This window comes from Psammomys obesus, unplaced genomic scaffold, assembly GCF_907164565.1.
Source record: "Psammomys obesus unplaced genomic scaffold, mPsaObe1.curated_primary_1811, whole genome shotgun sequence".
Lineage (NCBI taxonomy): Eukaryota > Metazoa > Chordata > Mammalia > Rodentia > Muridae > Psammomys > Psammomys obesus.
The window spans coordinates 10,818,583-10,839,097 of NW_026596117.1; the positions used below are offsets into that span (position 1 = coordinate 10,818,583).

General features: G+C 44.4%; 1 long non-coding RNA gene across 1 annotated transcript; it reads left to right on the top strand.

Moving 5' to 3' along the window:
• The first annotated feature begins 2,174 nt into the window (after positions 1-2,174).
• LOC129692736 (uncharacterized) lies at positions 2,175-18,970 on the top strand. The gene is made up of 3 exons (XR_008722757.1): positions 2,175-2,313; positions 16,641-16,721; positions 18,936-18,970. It is a non-coding gene; the product is annotated as an uncharacterized LOC129692736 (long non-coding RNA).
• Positions 18,971-20,515: the final 1,545 nt, after the last annotated feature.

Consider the following 20,515-nt stretch of genomic DNA (forward strand, 5'->3'; position numbering starts at 1 on the left):
CCCCCCCCCCCCCCCCCATGAGTGTATCTACCAGGTCCTTGAAGCTAAGGCATTCGCAGTTTGTGGCAGACCCGCCTTGTTTTAGAGTCACAGTTTTCCATCTCGGATGGATTTTCTCAGTTGAGGTTATTGTTTTTGGGGGTGGGGGTGAAGAAATCCGAGCCTCTCCTCATCCATTTATGTTTCTGCTTCAAATGCCCCATCGTGTTGTTTTCCCTCCAGTCTCCTCCGGGGAATTGGTTTCCCTTACTTAAAGGGCAGAGGGAAGCAAACAGGAAATTGATGTCTTAATAATGGTGACAAGCGTGAGGGTCACTGGGATGAAAATGAAAGCCGACCCTTCAGTTGTCCTCTGTGGTTTCTTAACGACTTGCTGCGGTTCGGGGTCCCCGGGCGTTTTTTTACATAAATGGAAAGCCAAACACTCGCTGGGTTTGTGGAAATGCCGGGCAGAAGGGCGGCGTTTCCCCCTGGCTCTCTGACTCCTGCCACTATGCCAGCGCTGGGCGCAGCCAACTGGGACTGAGGAGTGTCAACACAAGCCCAGCCTCATCCGCCCTGTGCTCACGCTCATCCTTAGACTTCAAGCTGCAGCCACCACAGGGCCCGAAAAGCTCAGCCTTCCCAGCGTGCCCCGCACACCTGATTGTGTCTGCTTTTCGCGGTCAGCCGGGACCTTGTCTGGGAGAGGAGGTTAAGGCCCTGTAGGCAAACGCTCCACCCCAAGCCTGGGTTGTGTTTGCTTGTCTGTCTGTCTGTCTGAACCTCGCTAAGCCGCCCACGCTGGCCTGGTCTGCATCTTTCGGCCGTGGCTCTGGGTTTCAGCCTGCTCTGTGCCTGGGAAAGGGGCAGGAGTGGAGCCGGCAGGCTGGCCTTATCTCCTTAGATTGCCTGGTCCGTGTATTTTTAAGGTGCTGGAGACTGTCTGCTTTAGGTCACTGTTTTGCACACGGAAGAAATGTAAAGCACAGTAACCCAGAAGTGAGGTTTGCCACGTTAGTTACAGCAGAAAACAATCCTGTTGTCACACGGGATCCCAGTTATCGGGAAGCAGGCCCGGAGTCCAGGCTTGTGGCAGGATTTGTTTCAGGATGGCTAACACTTCAGTATAGCGCAGTCTGCCCCTGAACACACTCACACACAAACATACACACATTCATACACACTAACAGCTCACACAAACACATAAAAACTCTAACGCACCCTCATATATCTTCACACACATATTCAAACATATTCACACATTCTCACAGACCTTCAAGCAGACATGTGTACATTCACAGACACTCATCACCACACACTCATGTACACTCACACACATGTTAGACACACACACACTCATACTTAGACACACACACTCATACTCACACACATACTTAAATACACACACATGCTAGACGCACTCTCATGGACATGTGCTCACACAGTGACCCCCCCCACTCATCTCCATACACCCCCCCCCACTCAAACACAAATCAAGCACACATACCCACAAGCTGAGACACCTACCAACACACACAGACACACATGTAATCGTTCCACACACTCATCTTCACAGAACACAAACACACGCATCACTATACATTTACACATTAACAGACACACTAACTCACACTCATACACCCATACCCTCCCACACAAACTCTCACACACTCACACTCTCCTACACACTCATTCACACCTATACTCAGATTCATACACACCATCACACTTAAATGCGAACATTCGCACGCACCAACACATTCACATATACTCTCCCACACGCAAACGCACACTCAGGCACACGCACGCATTCACACGCACACTCTCACACACACACACATACCCTCACAGGAGACTCACACATACTCAGACACATTGTCACACACCCACATTCCCACCCGCACACTCACATTCAGACACATACTGTATTCTGACCAACACTCAGACGCAAACACGTCCACCTACCCAAATACACCAACTCACACTCACACTCCCAGGCACAGTCCCCCGGTTGCTTAAACCATCTGCTTCTTTCCATCGAGCGGATGTTTTCCAGAAGTCCTGTTTGCTTAGGTCGTAAAGGCCGGCTCGACTCCCCTGGTTTTCACTTCTGCCCCTTCCCTCTCTGCTTCTGTGGGGATACGGCCTCTCATCTTTCCCGTTGACTCTCGTATCTGAGACAGAGCGCCACGGAAGTTAAGTTCCTTGGACCGAAGCCGAGAGCGTCAGCGAACTCTGAGTCTTAGCTCATCTTCTCTGCGAGTCCCAGTGTGCTTCTGTGTCTTTGCCATGAGTAATCGCTGCTTTGGAACGCTCGGTGGATCTGCAGTGGTAAGAAATTATGAATTTTAAATCAAAGCTCTGAAAGTATAAATTTCTAAGCAACAGATTTTTTTTTTTTTAAATCTTGACAGTTTGCTAAAATGTTTTGGTTTGAACTCGTCATTCTGATTAGGGTATATATTTATAGATGTGTGCATTTATGTATAAAATACATGTGTGTGTACTTTTGAGGAGGGTCTGGGTGTGTAGGGTCTGGCTGGCCTTGAGTTCAAGGACTCTCCCGCCTTCACCTCTCAAGAGTGTTTGGCTCTGCTAGGCCCCACAGATTAGGAAAAGCTATGACTAAATAAAGTATGACTCCTCTGCCCCAGGAGAAGGGATTGGCTTGTGATCTTGGTTCACTTCTTATCAGACTGATTTTTTTTTTAATCAGAAATAAGCATATTTTGAGTCATACAGAACAACCGAATAGATCTATAGGTGTGGAGCAAAGAGTTGCCCTATGGTAACGATGGGAATGTGCCTCCTGGAAGTCCTCTCAAGGTTGGGGGCAGCAGCTGCCAGCCTCCAGTGGCTCTACCCTTGGGTTCTGCCTTACTTTTCACACGGAGGCTCCTCTCTCACCAGTCTGTGCTGACTTGGTGACTGGAAATGACAGGAGGGCAGAGCTGGCCACGTCCGTTTAATGTGAAGCTTCTCAACAGACTGCCCAGAAGGCCTGGCTGAGACTGTAGCTGGGGTCACCGTCATCTTGGGTTATGGCTGCAAGGCCCTTCTCCTTCCCCGCCTCTTTCACAGGGGGGCAGAGCAGGGCGCATCCCGAGGACCTCAAGGCCGGATCCTGCTCGTTCATTCTTTTCTTTGTCTGACTTATTTCTCCCCTCCCCAGATCTGTGAGATTTCCAGTTCTTCTCCAGCACCTGGGTCAATCTCTTGCACAGTCGAAAACACGTGTGTGAAAACACAGCAGCAAGCATCGAACTCATTTTGCTGATGGCATTTAGTGACTGTTTTATGATTCATTTCGCAGCTATCAACATTTGCTACTGGACAATACTAATGCAAAAAAAATTATATGGTATGTGTGTTTGGCTCGCACGCATGTAGTTGAACTAAACTATGCGTGTGCCTAGGAGCTGTGGAGGTCAGAAGAGGACCCTGGGTTCCCTGGAGCTGGAGTTATGGATGGTTGTCTTTTGTATGCTGGAAACTGAACCTGGGTCCTCTACAAGAAAGACAAGTGCTCTTAACTACTGAGCCACCTTTCCAGCCCCAACTAACGTTTTAAGAAGCGGATATAATAAAAACATTTAAAAAGTGAAGATGATGTAACCCGAGCAATTGGGAGTGGGAGGCCGAGGCAGGAGGATCATGAGTTCAAGGGCAGCTTTGGCTCTGTAGTGAGACTGTTCTCAAAACAATCTAATACCTCGACTGCCAGCAAAAAAGAAAACAAAGACACAAGAGAGAACAAAAAGGAAGATATTCTATCCACAAATTCAAATTTTGGGGAAGGGAGGAAGACTTTTCTTTTTTTTTTTTAAGTAAATTCTTTAATTTTTTTCTTTTATTATTATTTATTACAATTTATTCACTTTGTATCTTGACTCTAGCCCCTCTCTCATTTCTTCCCACTTCCACCTTTCCTCCCTCTTCTCCCCTTATGTCCCTCCTCTAGTCCACTGATTTGGGAGATCCTCCTCCCCTACTATCTGACCCTAGACTCTTATGTCTCATCAGGACTGTCTGGATCCTCTTTCTCTGTGGCCTAGTTAGGTCACGTCACCAGGGGGAGGTAATTATAGAGCTGGCTACTGAGTCCATGTCAAAGACAGCCCCTGCTCCCCTTACTAGGGAACCCACATAGGGACTGAACTGTCCATGAGCTACATCTGAGCAGAAGGTCTAGGTTCTCTTCATGCATGGTTCTTGGTTGATTCATCAGACTCTGCAGGACCTCCTGAGCCCAGATTTTTGGTTCTGTTGCTCTCCTTGTGGAGCTCCTGTCCCTTCTAGGTCTTTCTGTCTCCCCCTTCTTTCATAAGATTCCCTGCACTCTGCCCAAAGTTTGGCTATGAGTCTCAGCATCTACTTTGATAACCTGTAGGGTAGAGTCTTTCAGAGGCCCCCTGTGGCAGGCTCCTGTCCTGTTCCCTGTCTTCTCCTACTTCAGATGTCTGTCCTGTTTGCCCTTCTGAATGAGGATCAAACCTCTTCCCCAAGGTCCTCCTGTTGTTTAGCTTCTTTAGGACTATATATTTTAGTAGGTTTATCCTATATTATATGGATAATATCCGCTTATAAGTGAGTATCTGACATTATTTTTCATAGCCACTTCACCTCTTTGTCAAACTTGAAAGACAATGAAAACAGAATCACAGTGACCACTATGTGGGTTTTAAAACTCAAGGTCAGAGATTGGATTGTCCCCGTTACTGAAAAACTAACCAAAGGATTCATGTCAACTAAATTCACATCTAACTACTGCAGAAATAAAATTCTAGTTAGCATTTATTTTTAAAAAGGTTTGTTTGTATTTATAGGTCTCTGTGTGAGGGTATGCCACAAAGGTGTGTGTACCAGCAGAGGCCAGAAGAGGGCACCAGAGCCTCTGGATCCTGAGTTACAGGTGGTTGTGAGCTGCCCAGTGAGGAGTCTCTGGAAGAGCAGCAAGTGTGAGCAGTAAAGTTCAGCCATCTTCTTATCCCCCACGTTAAGGATTATAAAAAGACATGTATCTGGGCTAATCAATCAATCAATAAAGAACAGCACCATTAAGAGGAGCTGCTAGCCTAGGATGGTAATCCCAGCTGTAATATCAGCATTCAGGGAGGCAGAGGCAGACGGATCTCTGCGAGTTTGAGGCCAGCCTGGTCTACAAAGCAAGTCCAGGACGGCCAAGGCTACACAGAGAAACCCTGTCTTAAAAAACTAGAAAAACAAAACAACACATACACACACAAACACAGGAGTTGCTGCTGTGTTTTCTTTCAGAATTCTTTTGTGTTCGTTTTGAGAGTGTATGTCTTATGAAGTGTGTGTGAGTGCCACGGTGTGAGTTTGTATTGTGTGTGAGAATATAGGTGAGTGTGTTGGTGAGTGTGTAGCTACACTTAATTCTACCACTAGAGATTTTCTCCCATCAACATACTGGTGCATATACTTTTCCAGTATTTTCAAGCATACAAACACAGAAGAACCTCTACCATCGGGCCTTTTCATCCAGTATAACTTGAGCATCTTCCCGTTGAATTAGGTATTCTGACACTCTGTAACATCTTAACCTTTTTCTTGAGTTTCAACATACTATACCAAAGTCGTGGTCTCTGCTTAGAAAAGTGAACCAGCACACAAAATGCTGTGTGAGTTTTTGGGAATTTCACCGTTTGAAAACCGTTTCCTGGCCTTGCTTACTGCATTACAGGCAGCTGTACAGTTACACCACCTACCGTTTAAGTTACTGCTGCGACGTACCTGATTCTTGTACCTCGCCTGATTCTTGAAGCTTTTTCTCTCCACAGTAAACACATGCTTGAGAGCTTAATGGTCTTTATTGTAATGCTTTTTCCACACCTTGCACTTGCCACTTTGGTTTTCAGGATGAACTAGCAGAACCCACACTTTCGCATCTAGGAGGAAGTGGTTAGTTTTGGGAGGAGTAAAGACAGCAATTCTGATACTTGGAAGTGGTTCTGAAATTGTGATGGCTTTCTTTACGAGAAACCTCCAAGATGAGCTAGTTTCAACTTTGGGGAAATGAATTTGACCTTTAAAAGTAGCCCCCAAATCTTTTATTGGTGTGATTAGGTAAACTGAGTAACAATATTCTGGCTGCTTCTGAAAGGTACATTAAGTGAGAAGGTTTTCTTTTTTTCAATGAGCTTTCCAAGGGACAACAAAGAAAACATTCATGAACTAGTAGGTAACTTTCCATGATAATGACTTGAAGTTAGAAAACTCATGTCTATCACCATAGATCTGTATGTGGATTAGTCCATTTTCTGTTACTGAAACAAAGTCCCTGAGGTTTTGTAACTTTTTAAAGAAAAAAAAATATTTGCTTGTTTTTCTATTTGTTTGTTTTTCTGAGTCAGACTCTCACTTTGTAGCCCAGAGTGGCCTGGAACTTACTGTCCAAAGAGAGGCCTATTTAATGTCCAGGCCTGGACATTGAAGGCACAGCAGTGGCAGTAGCAGCTCAGGTTTGCTGAAGCCCTCATAGTGGAAGGTATAATAGCCACAGGAGCTTGTACAGAGGGAGAGAACACTTGGTCAGACTGGAAGCTGAAGAGCCATCCAGGGGTTGACTTTTTTTTTTTTTAGAACAACTTGTCTCATAAGAATTAACTCAGGAGTCCCAAAGAACTTCCTTCATCCATGTTGAGAGTGCCTCCAATGACCTCATGACCCCCAACTGGGCCCCACTTCTTAATGAGAAATTTCAGATTTTAAATCTCTGGCCACACCATTGCCTGATGGACAAATGGCCTCTTACTACAGGAAAAAAAAAATCACTGGTGAAAATCATATTGAATGAGCTAGCTCTAAAACAAATAGATCGAGAGTTCCTTGGAGGCAAGAGGTATATATGTCAATCTTGGTATTTCTGGCAACAGGACACATACTTACAAATATATTCTTATATGAATACTTGCAACAAATGAGCAATGCCAACTAGAAATAAAATTTTATTCTAGCTCTTGTACCTCAGGTCACTGCATTGTATGCATAGAGTCTGCATGTCTAGCTTAAGGTAAGTAGTAAAGTTTACAAGTATTTATCAGGTTAGGGGTATACCAGATCAATTAGCATGATTCAGATATGTGTGAGCACACATTCTGATTTTGGTTGCAAACTTATCCTTCGAAGGAAGAAATACAGTGTTTTCTAATTATTCCGGGCTTAAAGGAGAAGCTATCCACGTTTCTTAAAAATTATTATTGTCTGCCCCCTCCTCTTTGGAGACCTCCACTTGTTTTCCTTTGTCTTTTGAGATCTCTACCCTGGGTCCCCAGGGGACATTGACGTTGACAGAGAAAGACCAAAGGACCTTTTGTGACTTCACCCAAATGTCATAACAAAAGTAACACTTCGCATGCTTCTGAGGGATTGACTTTCAAGCAGGAACTGGCTTGTTTTGGAAACTTTCTTAATGACATTGTTATTATTTCTCGTGAGCGATTAGGTTGATAGATCAGTCCCACTTGCAAATTAGTGCAGTCCCTGCAGGCAGGAGCAGGGGACCCGGCAGATCAGGAGCAGTATGACTCTCAAGCTTTGGTCTAGCTTTCTTCCTTGTGAGAATAGTTATCTTCCTTTAAAAAAAAATTATTTATTTTTTTATTTGTAGGAACCCAGGAAGTCTGTTCTGAGTGCTGAATGGGTGACTTGCATTTGGGCACAAATACTGTAAGTCAGGGCTGTCTTCACAGATGCCGTTGGGGCGCAGTCATTCATTCTCGGCCTTCTGATGCCTTCATCAGGGTGTCTTGACTCATGCTAAGACGCTGGGCTGGCCAGAGGATGCCTATAATTTAAAACTGTGATTTTTACTGTCTCCTCACACTCCACAGAGGTCAAGAGGCTAGATAAACAACTTCCTACAGCTGCTGGGACACTGGGCACACGCCTGCAGCAGGGCGTGTGTGCTCGAGAGATAAACACTCGGGGTTATATCTACCCACACACCTATGCTTTTTGTGTCTGAACTTGACCCTTAGCAATTAGCCTGAAAAACAGGCTTGTTGCTAATGAATAAGAATTCAAATGCAGTTGTGCTGGGTTGAAATGACCAGCATTCCCAGGAGGCTAGCTTTCCACAAAGGTTTTGAGTTCAGCTTTGATTCTGGAAGCCTAGCTCAGCCTCTTATCTTTGTTTCCTTCTGGGAGCTATCACATCTGATTGCTGCCAGCATCAGGTCCCTTCTGAATCCCCACTTGACTGATGTGGGCCATGAATTGTTCTCTCGGGGTTCCCTTACACGTGTATGAATATTCTCCAAAATTTCGCTTCCTTTATGATGTCTTGAGGATGCTTCCACCTCTGAGATTCTGTGATACTCTGGACAGAACTGAAATTGGTGGGTTATTTATTTATTTATTTTTCTGAAAGAAGCCACTGGTCAGAACTCTATGGCATTCATGTAAAACAGTCTGTTGGTTGATTGTCTTTTATGGTTCTTGTAAATATTACTGATGGTTCAGAGCCTTAAAAGGATCAGGAAAACAGATTTATTTTTTCCTGCTTAAGACTTTAAGAAGTGAAGTTTAGGGAGGAGATATGAATGTGTAATATTTGTTCATTATGAAGTTGGGAAGGGCTTCAATAAACAGTAAATTCAGCAAAGACTTGCTAATTCTAATTTAATTTTTCTGTCCAGTAAGCTATGGTAACTTGGTTACAAAAGCTGCCGAACACGCTATTGTTGATTGTCTTATTTGCTAAATAAGTCCCCAGATATCCCTATTCACACTGTCTGGAAACTCATATTTTTTCATTGAATTACTTTCTGCCCATGCATGTTATCCTTAGGTCTCTGATTCAATTTCCCTCCTTTTTAAATATCCATAGGCATGTGCATTGCCTTTATTATTATTTTTAAACATCTAAAATTTCTGTAGAAAACAAAGCCCCCAGACTAGCCTGTTTCCACTTCCCTTTGAGGAGGCAGCTACAGCATGGGTGGTGGTCATTTTTGTATTGAACCTTTACTGAGTAGGTGCCGTTACCCAGGTCTGGTCTTTGCACTCTGCCTTTGCCAGATTGCATGGGGAGCACTTTCCAAGATCAGAGTGTCCTCTGTCTTCTGATTAGCATTCAGGGAAACTTGGCAACGGGGGTGGGGGTGGGGGTGGGGAGGGGGCTATGGAGCCATAGGAGGGAAGCAGGCTGCTGCTTAAATGGAGGAAGCCACTTCATAGCTGATAAGCCCTGTGGTGATAAATCTCAAACAGCCCTTTGGCCCCAGGAATCACAGAGCAGCCCTCTCTCAGGCACTCATCCACACATGATGAACTTTTACTTTTCACAGCATCGTCCGAGGGCAGCCATGAGGGTGAAGAAGTGTCTGCTCGTGGTCTGTGCTGGATACCTGTCAGTTGGTTTACAGATAATTGACAGATCCCAGGGTGTTTTGGAACGCACTTAAGACCAGAAACAGAGCAGCAGGAAACCCTAAGAAGTGGAGAGGGCTCCTAGCAACAGGCGTCAGCGGTCTACTGCAGGATATGTCTGCCTGCAGAAAGCCCCGAAAATTATATGATAAAGGCTTAGGTTTTAGATGTATACAAACCTATACATGTGTGTGGTTGTTGTTATTGTTAATTTTAAGTTGAGAAATCTCACACTTGTCACCATGAGAGAATTTAATTAAACTTTAAAGATGAGCTGCAGAGCCCTCCAGTTAGGGGAGAAAAATGCATGGTAGGAGGGTGCCTCATGGTACTGAGGCTTTGCAGGTACTCACTGCATATATGTGGCCTTTCAGGGTTTCACAGGATTTCCCTAAGGACAACAACAGAAGCTGGCACATCTTGGTTATTAAATAATCCCCTCCCGAGTGAATAGAAGGCTAGACATATGCTTTACTGAGTCTCATACCTGGTTTGTTTCCTGGAAGCCTGAATGAGTTGGGCTAGCAACAAGTACCCAACATGATGACAGGGCCATGAAATGGTTGCCTTAACACGGGGTACGGAATTAAGCTCCACGTAGCATAAGATAGATGTTTACCACACGTTAAATGCTCTGCTATGGACTGTGAGGATGGTTAAATGCTCTGCTATGGAGTTTTTTAAAAAAGGAGAACGTGTGTCTCACCTCAGAGGCTGTGTCTGAGGCCACAAACCACACAGATAATGTTCACTCTTTCCCCAGGCTGTTGCTTCTAAAGCACGCTGAGGCCCCAGGCCTCTGCCAATAGCTTACCTTACTTCTGTCCAGGGAGAATAAACTTCTATTACACAGGTTCTCCGACAGAGGCAGCTTGCCCTGAATTTTGCACTTTACCAATTCCTGTTGTGTGTTTGTTGCTACCTTTCTCTCTCAAAACTAACCCAGACCACCACCAAAATGAGCCTCTTTGCCTCATACCCATAATCTTCACAGTGTAACAAATGTGTGAGCTCACTAATAATATTTAACACTCCTTAAGCCTGGCATGACTGGCCTCTGCTCTTCACATACCACCCAATACCCCAGGGGAAAGACACTAAGGCACTTGTCTAAGGTCTCAAAGATAGTGTGTGCCTAAGTCATAGAGTCAGGAGCCAAAGCCCTTGCTCCTAACTGAAGGTCCGTGCCTCTTGAAGTCAGTCTGGCAGGTGCCCAGCAATTCCCTGAGTCATCGAAATATGACAACACCCATCAGAGTTCCAGCTAGACTCTGTGTCCACACACCACTCTCCAAACACCCTCGTCCTCTCAATAGCAAAGACACCTCACATCAGAGTGGTCTGGGGCTGCTGCCTGGGAGTTTACATTCAAGGGTCGCGACCCCCCACCTCCAAGCTCTCGTATTTGCTATGGGTTTTCTTTCCTCTTCGGTGAAGTCATCAGATTTAGTGAAAAGCCTAGAAGAACTAGACTTGTTTGAAAAGCTTCTAAAAGTGTGCAATTTAGGGTATCACAGTGACCTGGCAGAAAGGGAATTTTAAGTTGTATGTGTGTGTGTTTCTTGAGGGCCACTCTTTTCTCTCTTTTCCTTGAGAGAGAGAGAAAAAGAGAGAGAGAAAGAGAGAGAGAGGGAGGTTAGGATTTTAAAATGATGCCACGCGTATACAACAAATATGATATAAAAGAGTTTATTGGATGGAGATGGAGAGAGGAAAGGAGAGAGAGACAGACAGACAGACATGGTGGGGGAGGGGCATCCCGACAGAGAGAGGGGAGAGAGCAAGAGAGAGGGAGACAGAGAGAGAGAGAGAGAGAGACAAAGTGGCAGGTTGGTCCTTTTATAACTTGTGCATGCACAGCTAAACCGCATCTGCCAGATGTATCTGCCACACACCTGGCAGTCAACATGTGTGATGACATCATAGGTTACTAGGCAACCTAGAAGCAGACTGTCTATATGCTAATAAGGGAGAGAGAGAGAAAGAGAGAGAGAGGAGAGAGAGAAAAGAGAGGGGAAAGGAAAGGAGGAGGAGGAGGAGGAGGAGGAGGAGGAGGAGGAGAGAAGCAGCCTTCATCATAGCAGGTCAGCGTATTTCCTGATTCTTTGAGAGCAGTAGGCCAGACTTCAACCCCATGCCCTGTAGAGAATGGGGCCAGGGGTTGGGGAGTGGCCTGTGGCATCTAATCCACTCAGAAGGATTTCAGATTTGATTAGGCTCTTGGAATTCAGCTTGAGAAAGAGCCCTTAAAAAGCCAGGCAAAACAGAGGCCTTGCCGCTGACTCTCGGGGTGGAAGGCTGGTCTCTGAGCAGGAAGTGCCCTGATGTGCTGACAATGAGGAAGCAGGCCATGTTTTTGTTTATTTTCTCATAAAGTGCTGATGAACAAATGAAGGAGTGCATTAAGGAGCTCTGAAGGCAAGCTGTGAAAAGAGATTGGGGTTTATCAGCCTTTTAGCCAGGTTTCCTCTGGAAAGAATGCTTACACACGCAGGTTCTGTCTGCACGTCCACTCCCACCCTGGCACCCCTCCCGCTTGCGTCCTTTGATAACTTTGAATGCCTCGAAAACTGAGTCAACCCTTTGTGGCAGATGGGCACGTGTGTGGGGTCATAGGTTCCTGGATTATAGAAACAAATGAATGAAAGATAAGGCCTGTTTCCGCAGAGCAAGTAGCCCCCTTTCTGTTGTGTTTTGTTTTGTTTTGTTTCTGTTTATGTCTGGAAGTTCTAAATTAATTTCTGCCATCCTTTAAAGAGACGGACTAAAAAAACAAAACAGAAAAACAAAACAAAAAAGCCAAAATCAAAACAAACGGGGAGTGGGACGGGGCTCCTTTTGGGAGCAACGGCAGTATTGTTGGATCTAAGACTCCACCTGACACAAACATGGAGAAACTTTACAATGTGAGGAAAAGATTACCTGCAGCCACGAATGGCATGTTGCATTGAAGACCAACATTCATTGACAATGCATCTTAAAAAGCCTGAGTTTTGAGTCCGAAAGGGAAGTAGCACAGGACAAAGACCCACATGATTTAACCAGAGCTCGGCAGATGCAGTCTCTGAACTTGCAGACACCACAGCCTTGACGGTTGTTCCATTTTCTCCTGAGTTCAAAATGAGTCTATCTCTCCACACCTAGAAGGCACAACTTAGGCATAAGGAGATGTCTAGATGTCATGAAAGAAAAATCAACCTTGATTATTTTGTATTTTCCCGGGTGCCACATACTGAGGCTTTCAAGTATTTCTAGATGATCATAATTTTAGCCATGGAGACCTCAAATAATTCCAAGGTATAAGAAATAGTAATAAATGGTTCAAAATGGACTTGATCCAATTCTTAGGGCTTTTTCAGGTGCTTTAGAGTATACATCTCTTCCTTACAGTGCGTGAACACACAATAAAATAGTAGCATAGACTATTTTTTTGAAAGAGATTGAATTATGTATTGGAAGGAGATAAAATATTTGACTTGAAACTTACTGCCCAGAGACAAAGCTTAACATAAACTTGGCTTTCTCACCTAAGACTGTGTCAACATATCAGGTATCTGACATCTGAAGCACTTGCCAACGATTGGTGTGGCTTCGGGACATCTTTGTGCACGTTTCTGGCCCACCGGTGACACGTATCAAGAGCCCTGCACGTTCTTGTGGCGTGTGCAAGCACAGACTACAGCACAGGGGTGGTGAGCCTGGTGAAAATGCTCTGAGCTTCACTTTCCCGCCAGGAGTGTGGTGGCCATCGCAGTGGACTCAGATTGCTGGCTTGAACCCAGCCCTGTGAATGACTCGCACTCAGATTTGAATCAACTTACCCCTTTCTCTGTGCCTCAGTTCACTCACTTGCAACACTCATAAGCTTGAAGATACAGAGGAGACTTCTGACACATGTTTGCTGCACGTCCTAATAACCAACGCCTTTGGCGTGACTGCGTTTTACTCTAGGTTCTGCCTTGATTCAGTTTTCATATTTGTTACACCAGAGTGACGCAATATCCCTTAAGACTAAAACACTCAGAACTTCCTGCATGTAACACACACTTGATGAAAAAACAAAAAACCATAAACAAAAAACCCGAGTTTATTATTGAATCTTACATGTCAGTCTGATGAACTCCCATAATGCCAGTGGCCTAGACAGCTTAACACTTTTATGTGACCTGCCGGAAATTGGGAACACAGACAGTTTATGAAAATACTGTACAGGAAGGCCTCAGGTCGGAGATACTGTATAAACATGAGGCATTGCTGTTTTTATTTTTGTTATTACTCAGGTTTTCCCATCTTAAAAATATGTGATTTTAGTTAAAGATGTGCAACTTTTGTTTTGATACGCACTAATTGCGTGGGATAAAATAATAATATGTATAGTTTTATCAAAGTCAAAATTTGCAATTCTGGTTTGTAGATACCATGGATTTCTTTCGAAATTTCCACACTGTCTTTAATCTCTTCTTCACGTGGAATGATTTTAAAAGACAGTGAAGCTGGAGGGGGGGGGCACACACCTGTAATTACAGTGCTAGAGAAAGAGAGAGAGAGAGAGAGAGAGAGAGAGAGAGAGAGAGCACACACGCGCGCGAGAGCCCGATGAGTCAGTTGAGTCAAGATTGAGGTCAAGGCAGCCAGCAGGCTCCGCCTCTCTTTATGCACAGTTGGTTCTGAGCAACCTTGGCTTCAGCATGTAAAGATTCAATGAAAGGCTCAAAAACATTAAAAAAATAACCAACATTTTGTCTCTATTTTGTTATATATACACAGACTTTAAAATATTTTACTTGTATTTGAAAATTTTGTTTTGAGACAGGTCTACCAGGTAACCTTGGCTGACCTCACGTGCCTTTCACGGCTCTGGCAGCCCTAGCACCGGGTCACACTACCGTGCCTGGTTCGCCACAGCTGTTTTTCTTATCCTCACCCCCTAAACAGTACCGTCTAGCAGTTACTTCTGCAGCATTTCCACTGTAGCAGCGGGTCTCCCAAGTAATCTCATGGCAGAGCAGTCTGGATATATGCGCTACGCTTACTACATTACCCAATATATGGAATCTGAATATCCCGGGAGGTAAAGCATTTTGAGGAAATTGTATCCATGGCGTCCTCTAACCCATGTCCCAGGGCACCGAGGGACAGCTGGACTCCACTCTGCCTTTTGGGAAGCCGACTGCAGCCATGTCCGGCCTCCAGCATTCCCGTCTGTGGCCTCCCTCTCTAATACTCGCAGCCGCCTTGTATGCCAAGTCCTCAATTAGAGAGAGTGAATAGCTTGTACCTGGTAAATGACAGGGTTTGAACTACGCTCAGCGTGATGACAAAGGCTCGACTCTTTCTTAAATTAAAATTTGCAGTTAGCATACAAAGCAATGGGTCTTACTTACTGTGACTTTTCATACGCTTTGTTCTTACTCATCTTTTTGCACTGTCCTTCCCCCTACCAAACATGGCCATCTTGCTGGTCACTTCTCCCCCCTCAATAGTCCCTCCTTCTGCATTCCTGTCACATATATTCTATTACTCTCTCTTGTTTCTCCTTTCCCTTCACCTTACGGAGGTCCAACTTTCAACTATTGTGCAAGACCGGTCTCTTACCTAGAGCACTGGTCGTCAGGCACATCAATAGCTACTCAGCCTCTCTCTCTGCTAATGTAAGTATAGATTGCTGGCTGCCTTTCTCTTCTTATGCCAGGCCACAGATTCCAGTAGCTACTGTCGTCATTCCGTAGGGCTGCAACCAGGAATTGTCACAATCAGTGGGTGAGGTGTGGATTAGAAGTGGGACTTAAAATAGCAATTTATTCTCCTGCAGTTCTACAGGTCCCAAATCTGACATCAAGGTATTCAAGGCCATTTCCCTTCTGTAAGCTCTAAGAAAATAGTCATTTTTTGGTGTCTTCTTTGTTCCTTTTGGTTTTCAGTGTTCCTTTGCCCCTTTCCCTGTCTCCACCTTCCCTGTGTAGATACACGTGGCTAGACTTCCTCTCCTTTCTCTTTTGCTCTTTGTTTTTCAAGACAGGGTTTCTATGTGTGTAGCCCTGGGTGTCCTGGAACTCGGTTTGTAGACCAGGCTGGCCTCGAATTCACAGAGATCTGCCTGCCTCTGCCTCCCAACTGCTGGGATTAAAGGTGTGTGTCACCATGCCCAGGTCCTTTCTCTTATAAAGATACCAGTTGGATTTATGGCCCATACTAGTTCAAGAGGGTCTCATTTGCACTACTAACATCTGCGAAGACTTTATTGTCAAGTTGGGTTATAATATTCTGAGTATCTGGATGAATGTGAAGTTGAGAGGACACTATGCAAGAATATACAATATACACCGGGAAGAATTTTACTTGGGTGAGAAATCACTCCAGGCAGAACATGGGATAATCCTTTCAGGGTCCCGTGGTTAGACACAGACAAAACACAGATGCTCCTCACTTTAAGTTTGGGCTACATCTGAAATCAGATATTCATTACTGCGAATTGCAATAACATACTACAGTCTTGAATCCATGGGCCTTTTGAAATGTTAATGGACCACAAGAAAAAATTATATTTTCAGATAGAGGAGTGTGATGGGATGCTCCTGGAGCCCCCTGGAAGCTCATGGCTGTGAACCTTTGAAGGAGTCCAATGCAGAAACGTCCCAAGACTCACGTCTCCTTCCTTCAGAGCTAGGGGCCACTGTCAGGAAGCCACTTATTTGTCTCCGTTGCTTGTGGGAGTGAGAAGTGACAAAACAATGTTATCAGGGGTAGCATTCACACTCATGATAGGCGTCAGGGTGGCCCCAGCTGGTCCCACACTTATTTACCACAACGGCTAGTTAGCTGGGTACCCAAACAGGCATGTGCGACCAGTCTCACGTTCCCATCACAGTCCTACTGAGTGGGGACGGAAGAACCACGCCTACATTCGCTAGCTGGCTGTCTGGCACACTTTCACGTTCATCGCAAGTGATTTATTGGATAAGGATGACATTGCCTCTGGGCTCCAGTCTTGCTGGTCCTTTTAACACCCCTTAGAAGGGACTGAGCTCATTTCTGCCTCATCCTTTCTAATGACTGCTCCTTCTGGGTCAAAATTCCACAGCACCGCAAAATATGAAGCTGGCTTCCTTTGTGTCACGTGTATCCCTTCATAAGATGTTCCCAATAACCTCAAAATCCGTGTTGCCTTGTTTTAATCTCATGACGGCAATTTGAATCTGATAGATAACTCTTATAATTTCATCCAATTGTTTAAATATTTGTCCATTTCACTCTGTACTTAGAATACAAGCTCCGTGATAGCCGAGATGTTGTTTCGTTCATCGCCAGATCCCCAACAGGACAGCAGAGCCTAGCCTGGGAAGGTGAGCACTCAGTATTTACTATCTGTTGAATGAATGGGTGAGGAAGTGGATAAGTGGATCCCCTGACCTCTCTATGTTAGATAGCTCTATTAAAGGAATGTGCTTTCTTTTTATAATGTTTACCACAGTTACAATTTTACTCTTATTTGTCTGGGTTCTGTACTGGCATCAGTTTTCTCACTGGACTGAAAGGTCTGTGAAGATAGGAACCATTTGCCAGTAGGTTTCCTCCATCCCAAACTATTTGTAGAACAAATGAAGAACACCAGTGAAGTCTGTTGGTGGCTAACTGGAATGCCATGGCTTCAGGTACAGAATTTCTGTACCACAATGATAAGGGGTAAGGAGCTGGCAGAAGCAGAGAGGAATAGAAAATCCAGCACTGGGTGCAATTCTAAGATATGGGTACGTAAATGGGCTTGGGTTTGGGGAATATCTCAGACTGTAGTCATTAGCACCAATGCCCAGTTTAGAACTGGTCCAAGAGCGAGATGATTTGATGCTCAGTGGAGGAGCTAAGCCTTCCCCTTAATGGCTTCCCTTCCACCTGGGCACTTGGTTAAGACCCCATAAGCAGCTGTGTCTGTGAGCCCACAGCCCAGGGACTTCCTCCAGGTTCCACCTCCTATTCTTTCGCTTGAACCCTATTGTTTTGATCTGGTTTCCCTGGTTCCTTCCTGTTTCCTTAAGTTTGATTCCCTCTGCATATGCCTAGTCCCTTTGGGTTGGTAATTGGCTTGCCTGGCTTGCCTCACTTTAACAATATGCTTTGCAGCCTATGACCGTTCTGTCTCTACCTGTGCCGTGTACCTAGCTCAGCACTGGTGATTCCTCTGGGCTGGAAGCAACCTGTGTCCTGGTCTCCTTCTTGTCTGGGGAAGAAACTGAACACAGAGTTCTCTTGGGTGGAACTCCCAGAGTCCCTTTAGAGTATGATTAGGATTGACTTTAGGATGTATCTGGGACTATAGAATGCGTACCATATTCTCCTCCTGTGCTCAAGACAGGCATCATTAATTGATCACAGCTTCCTTCCTAATGAATCTAGCTCCACATTTCTCAACATAGAGCTGCAAGTAAACAGTATAGGTTGTTTAATTAGGTCTATAAGGATTATCTATGAGTGTGTGTGTGTGAGAGAGAGATTATACATACATGTATAAATTAAGAAGAAAAACTATCAAAAAGCTCTAGCTCTGGACAGATGAGGTTAGTGGAAGCTGGAACAGGGTTGAGACTAACAGATGTTCAATTAATATATTTGGCAAGTTTTGTTGCTTCATATCAAGTGTGAAATTTAAGATATTAAAATCCTTAAGAAAAATAATTGAGAAGAGAGACATTACTTAAAATAAGCCTTGGGGATAAGCAGGGAACATTTGCTGCTAATTAGCTAGCTAGTCCTGTGGATAACCACTGTCTCATCTTGAGCCAGAACCAAAATGAGGTGCTTGTGAGCTGGTATGTTCAAGTGTACTTCATTCACAACCAAATCTGAACCACCTGAGGAGTTTGTAGCTGGTTGAAGTTGTGCTGGTGTCGAGTTTTCAGGTGCGGCAGACAAGAGAAGAGCCAGGCTTCCAGCCTGTGTGGGCTCTGTGGTGCTCCCTCAAACCAGCTGTCAAAGGAACAGAATTCTCACATAAACTCACCGTTCACCCGAAATATATCTGCAACTAGACGATCTCAGGGCTAAGAGGGACTTGCCTGGTGGCATGCCACATGCTTCAGCAAAGTAGCTTTAAATTGCAGCATTTACAAAATAATTATTAAGCTTCTTGCTTGAAGCCAGATCTGCAACTTATTCATGCCGCCTCTCTGGTTTGGCGATATGGATATGACCTTGGTAGACATCTGTTGGTTCCCAACCTCAGCATCCATTCCCTACTCTCTTTATAGCAGCCTTAGAATTTTCTGTGGGGAAACGTCTACTCGCCACTCTTGATTCATGTTCAGGAGAAGCCGTTGGGTCTTAGATCAGCTGAGCAGAGCATCGTAGGTGGTAGTCATGGATGGTAGTTGGGCTTAATTCCTGTGGTTGTGCCCTCCTTTCCTGCTTTCCCTTCCTTCTTTCTTTTTTCCCATCTCCCTTTTATTCCTTCCTCCCTCTTTCCTGTCCCCTTTCTCTTCCTAAGCATCTTCTTTTGTGAGACATTAAGGTTCAATATCTCACCAAATATTCCACTTGTGAAGTCAGTCATTTGTGGATTTCAGGCTCGTGAACTTCCAAACCTTGTATCTCGCTGAAGCTTTTGGAATGGGATGTTGTCATTTTCAGCTGAAGGAATCCTGAAAGAATCCTGAAGGAATCACCTCATGAGGTGAGCAAGAAGCATGGACGTGGAAGTGGGTCAAGAGCTCTTAACCACTGAACTCTCTAGTCCAGAAACTGAGAATTAAATATTTTTTTAAAAAGGAAGCTATTGGTGTTTTAGAATTGTTTTTGGTGGTCAGTCTTCATTGCCAATTTGAATGGGTTTGGAAAGACATAGGAGACACACCTCTGGGTGTGTCTGTGACAGTGTTTCTAAGATGTTCAGCTGTGAGCGAAGACCTGTTCTGCACTACCCCATGGACTGGGTTCCTGGAGAGAATAAATGGGGAAAAGGTGACAGCGTATGTGTTTGGGCTGTGGAAACAATATGACTAGCGGCGCATGCTCTGGTCACCATGATCTTCCTGCTATGATCGTGGACATCCCCTCAAATGGTGAGGCAAAGCAACCCCTTATTTGAGTTGTTTGTTGGGTACATTTTGTTCAGCAATGAGAAAAATAATTAATTCACTATTTTTTTTAGAACTCTTATTGTACTTTATAATTAAAGATTTTGACCAGGTCTGCAGCTTCCAGAGCTGAGATTTTCCTGACAAGGAGTGGATGCTTGGCCTTTTCGTCCATAGTTATGTCAGCCATTTAGAAAAACCAACCATTGAACGCTTTGCTTTTTGTTCCCTGAAGTGGAAAGAAAAAAGGAATGAAAAAAAGGGACCCATTACTATGTGGGGTGCTCTTTTGGTTATCTCTGCGTGGCTGGCTTTTTAAAGTCTCCACTTATTCCATTTTAGACCTCAATGGAGCAATGATATCATTTGATGTGTTTTTTTTTTTTTTTTTTCCCCTCACTGGTTCAAACAAGCCTCCCCGTTTACAAGGTTGTTGCTAAATCTCTAAAATGGTCTTGCTTTCTCACTTTCCTTTTAGGCTTAATCTGTTTCGTGCCTTCTCAGTTGGGATGTAATCTACTGCAATGTCCATAGCGTGGATCCCACTACCACCCACAAACTTTAGTTTTCTGGACAACCTGAGCTTCTTGGTTTCTGGGCAGGAAGTTTTGAGGACTTGTTTTTTTTTGTTTTGTTTTGTTTTGGTGGTGTTCTTTGAGTTTTGTTTTTTAAATGGCTTTCATCATCCATGCACTTGTCCATCAGCCAGACTAAACTGCCTCCTCGCTCACACTGCTGTCTTCTTCAAATGCCCTTTCCCTCATCTTTGCTTGTCAAAGTCCTCAAAGACACAGTCGCCGTGCCTTCTCCTGCATGAAGCCGTCTCCACTCCCCCAGACAGGAACACCTCTCTTTTCATGTACATCAAACAGGATTGCATATAAATCTTAAAGAACTTATCTTCCTCGTTGTCTCCTATGGTTATTTTTATAGATGACTGTTTTCCTTAATGAGAGAGAGAAGATGAATCTAAATATTTAATTAGAATGCTGCAAGATCTTGGGGGGGAAATTTAGCTAAAATATTTAAGAGCTTTATGCTTCCTGTCTTTTTCCTCTGTGGCTCTTGTC